This window comes from Salmo salar, chromosome ssa04, assembly GCF_905237065.1.
Source record: "Salmo salar chromosome ssa04, Ssal_v3.1, whole genome shotgun sequence".
Lineage (NCBI taxonomy): Eukaryota > Metazoa > Chordata > Actinopteri > Salmoniformes > Salmonidae > Salmo > Salmo salar.
This window is the reverse complement of record NC_059445.1, coordinates 52,734,411-52,739,624: the sequence shown is the minus strand read 5'-3', so window position 1 is coordinate 52,739,624 and position 5,214 is coordinate 52,734,411.

The window sequence follows — 5,214 nt, the reverse complement described above, 5'->3', positions numbered from 1 at the left end:
TCTACTACAGTCAGGGGCGAAAATCTGATATCAACTTTGGAGGGGACAATTACATGAAATTTTCTCAAGAGCAATTCCTGAGGGGGACACCAAAAGTAGTGCTGTAACACATAGCCTACATTGTAATATGGTAAATGTATATTGAGGAACCAAAGAAATAAGGTGTTTGCCGTACTCCTAACTACCGGTACCCAAAACTACACAACTAATCACAACAGCAATACCATTGCCTTTAACAAATCTTAGTTCAGTCACCAGTTTAAGTTGAGAGTGGGGGTATACGTGGCATTTTCCAATTATGTTCCTATTTTACAAGTTAAAAAAATTGAGAACCTTTCATAATGTTGCCAAACAAAGACTCAACAAACTTACCTGAGACTCCCTGTCTCTGCCAGTCTGTCCCTGCATATCTGTCCCCAACTCTGCTGTCTGTGTGCCATCTGTTGCCTGCTCTGCCTAATGACATCACTGTGAAACATTTCCATTAGAATTTCATTTCTTTCTTATGAACATTTTATCAACTAGTCTTTGAGATATTAGGCTACTAGGGTTCTTTGCGTTTTGGTGTACTGAAAAATACTCTGATGTCCGTCTTTTATTTTTCTGCCATTTTTCTACCTGGCTGGCTGGCTAAACACACACACAGTGTGTAGGTTATTTACAGTAGGAGATGGGCTTCTATCATCTTATCTTTTATCATTCTATTTGGGCTTCGATCTAAAAGGTAGCTAGCAAATGTGAAACGGATTAAAATGACAAGAGTTGACAGCTGTATGAGTTCACCATTTACACAACATATGCTGCAACCTTTTGTAATTTTAATAGTTTGTTTCATATTGGCTGGCTTCCAACAATAGCTGAATTTGCAAAGCTAGCGAGCACCAATTCCGTTTCAGTGGTGTTAGCTATAATCTTTGCTACCCGGGTTAAATAAAGGTGAAATAAAATAAATAAATAAAAGTTCCCTTGCGACAATTTAGCTTTTGCAACAAGACCATTAAATATATTTAAGACAATGGTAGAAGAGAGTGTAGTTCTGTTCAGTTTGGACTCCAGTTTATCGCTAACCTTATCACAGGGACTTTGAAGCACTAAATTACATCATCTGCATGCTGATCTTGGAATAAATTGACGATAGCAAAGATTTCATCTTTGACGAGGCCACATAAATGGAATAGGTACTAGCTAGCTTAATAGTTAATATTTGCGCGCTAGCTCTGCATATTCAGCTAGTGTGTGTGCGCGATTGACTGGATTAACCTCACATCAGTTACGTTCATTGAGTGCCTTTCAGACAGTGGATACGACCCCTCTGTTACCTTGCCAACTAAGGAACTGGCAGTGGATCAAACCATTGTGAGGCAAAGGGTGGGGGGGTCGCAATCTTTTGAAACTTAAAAACGCGCTATTAAGTGTCTATAATCAGCACAATTGCTTTCATTGCGTGTTATTAATATTATTTAAATTACATAGTTATGTTTCAGTGATATATTGGGGGGGACAAATCATATTTTTCCCAGGATGGGGGGGTCGTGTCCCCCCCGTCGCTCCCGGGATTTCCGCCCCTGACTACAGGGACAACTAAATGATACCAAAAACAATTTATTCCAATCAACATAAGCTAAATATGATGTGGCTGTCCACGGTTCTGATCAAATCTAATTTTATTGGTCACATACACATATTTAGCAGATGTTATTGTGGGTGTAGCGAAATGCTTGATTTCTGTGTGTGTGCGCGCGTTCGTGCAAGTATAAAAACATGTTGACTCACCCTACTTGTAGAGGAACACCAATGCAAGCCTCTCTTTCATGTTGACGGTCTATCACTGTGATACAGTATACTCTTTTATTTTTGTTGTTCTAGGCTACCTGGCTAAAATGCTTGCTCGCTAGCCTAACTTCCATTCATGGGCAACGTTATCTAGTGAACATTAGCCGTCTACATCCAGCTAAATATTAAACTTTCATCCTCTCAGGGCAGGGGCACAACAATGAATGAATTAATGGTTGGACCAGAATCACCTTTATAATCATTGGCCAGCACGGAGAATTAAGTAAAACCACCAGTCCAAATCCCCATCTCCATCCATGGCTAATTTAGGAAAGGGACAATTTTAGGCAGGTGGCTAGCTAGCCACCGGAGGACAACAACAAAACGAAAAGCAACAATTCAAGTTTTTCAGTCAATGGCGTATGCTCTCAATGGGATTTGATAGGAGTGACACCAAATCCAAGCTGGCTTCCCTTGACACTTTTTTTGGTGCGCCAGGACCAAATTATGAACTATAGAGAGACGAAAGATCAATTACTTTATGTTTTTGTATTTTTTTCTTGGTAAATGTTTTGGGGAAGCCTGGCTTCCCTTGGCATCCATGAATACATGCCACTGTATGTAACAACACCTTGAGCGCATCAGACACGAAACACCAATAGTTGATGTACAGTGAGGGAAAAAAGTATTTGATCCCCTGCTGATTTTGTACGTTTGCCCACTGACAAAGAAATGATCAGTCTATAATTTTAATGGTAGGTTTATTTGAACAGTGAGAGACAGAATAACAACAAAAAAATCCAGAAAAACGCATGTCAAAAATGTTATAAATTGATTTGCATATAATTAGGGAAATAAGTATTTTACCCCTCCGCAAAACATGATTTAGTACTTGGTGGCAAAACCCTTGTTGGCAATCACAGAGGTCAGACGTTTCTTGTAGTTGGCCACCAGGTTTGTGCACATCTCAGGAGGGATTTTGTCCCACTCCTCTTTGCAGATCTTCTCCAAGTCATTAAGGTTTCGAGGCTGATGTTTGGCAACTGGAACCTTCAGCTCCCTCCACAGATTTTCTATGGGATTAAGGTCTGGAGACTGGCTAGGCCACTCCAGGACCTTAATGTGCTTCTTCTTGAGCCACTCCTTTGTTGCCTTGGCCGTGTGTTTTGGGTCATTGTCATGCTGGAATACCCATCCACAACCCATTTTCAATCCCCTGGCTGAGGGAAGGAGGTTCTCACCCAAGATTTGACGGTACATGGCCCCGTCCATTGTCCCTTTGATGCGGTGAAGTTGTCCTGTCCCCTTAGCAGAAAAACACCCCCAAAGCATAATGTTTCCACCTCCATGTTTGACGGTGGGGATGGTGTTCTTGGGGTCATAGGCAGCATTCCTCCTCCTCCTCCAAACACGGTGAGTTGAGTTGATGCCAAAGAGCTCCATTTTGGTCTCATCTGACCACAACACTTTCATCCAGTTGTCCTCTGAATAATTCAGATATTCATTGGCAAACTTCAGACGGGCATGTATATGTGCTTTCTTGAGCAGGGGGACCTTGCGGGCGCTGCAGGATTTCAGTCCTTCACGGCGTAGTGTGTTACCAATTGTTTTCTTGGTGACTATGGTCCCAGCGGCCTTGAGATCATTGACAAGATCCTCCCGTGTAGTTCTGAGCTGATTCCTCATCGTTCTCATGATCATTGCAACTCCACGAGATGAGATTTTGCATGGAGCCCCAGGCCCGAGGGAGATTAACAGTTCTTTTGTGTTTCTTCCATTTGCGAATAATCGCACCAACTGTTGTCACCTTCTCACCAAGCTGCTTGGCGATGGTCTTGTAGCCCATTCCAGCCTTGTGTAGGTCTACAATCTTGTCCCTGACGTCCTTGGAAAGCTCTTTGTTCTTGGCCATGGTGGAGAGTTTGGAATCTGATTGAATGCTTCTGTGGACAGGTGTCTTTTATACAGGTAACAAACTGAGATTAGGAGCACTCCCTTTAAGAGTGTGGTCCTAATCTCAGCTCGTACCTGTATAAAAGACACCTGGGAGCCAGAAATCTTCCTGATTGAGAGGGGGTCAAATACTTATTTCCCTCATTAAAATGCAAATCAATTTATAACATTTTTGACATGCGTTTTTCTGCAATTTTTTGTTGTCATTCTGTCTCTCACTGTTCAAATAAACCTACCGTTAAAATTATAGACTGATCATTTCTTTGTCAGTGGGCAAACGTACAAAATCAGCAGGGGATCAAATACTTTTTTCTCTCACTGTAACAACAGGACAAAATAAACAAGTTTGTGGAATTTTCTATCTTGGGTACATTTTCATTATAGGACAGTCATACGTTTGCACCCCTATTTTAATTTACTCCATGGCTCAGGCAGCCAAGTGTAGGCTACTATGAAAAGCTGTAGCAAGAGATGGAAAAGGAAGCGAGACACTACACTCTCGGTTTTTTCTAGTTCAATAATAGTCAATGAACTAGGCCTAGACCAGACACAGCTGCTATTGTATTGGTGTCTATGGGAGACCCACCCCGTTAAGTAGACCGGAACTGACAAACCTTTTTAAATGGTAAACGGCCTGAGTGAATTATCTTTATTTATCCACCATCTTTGCTGTAGACAAATATTATCTTTTATATTGCTCAGCTCAGTCGCGACTCGCCAACTTTGCAGGTGTTTCTGATTAACAAACAATGCCGTGCTGGTGGGTGGTACGATTCAAATAAAACCCAGCCCTTTAACGAAATGTAGGCTAAAAAGAAATGTGCATATCATTTCATAGGAAAAGCAGTGGTGTAAAGTACTTAAGTAAAAATACTTTAAAGTACTATATAAGTAGTTGAAATATATATATCTGTACTTTACTATTTATATTTTTTGACAACTTTGCCTTTTACTCCACTACATTCGTAAACAAAATTATGTACTTTTTACTCCATACACTTTCCTTGACATCCAAAAGTACACCTTACATTTTAAATGCTTAGCAGGATAGGAAAATGGTCCAATTCACACTCATCAAGAGAACATCACTGGTCTAGCGGTCTCAATAAACACAAATGCTTGTTTGTAAATTATGTCTGAGTGTTAGTGTGCCCCTGGCTATCCGTAAATAGAAAATTGTGCCATATGTTTGTTTAATATAAGGAATGTGAAATAATTTATACTTTTACTTTTGATACTTAAGTATATTTTAGCAATTACATTTACTTTTGATACTTAAGTATATTTAAAACCAAATACTTTTAGACTTTTACTCAAGTAGTATTTTACTGGGTGAATTTCACTTGAGTCATTTTCTATTCAGGCATCTTTATTATTACTCAAGTATGACAATTTTATACTTTTTCCACCACTGAGGAAAAGATGCATTGTTGGCCTGAATTTTCAGTTTGGGTTTGTCACTTTAAGTCAATAAAATGATTACTTATT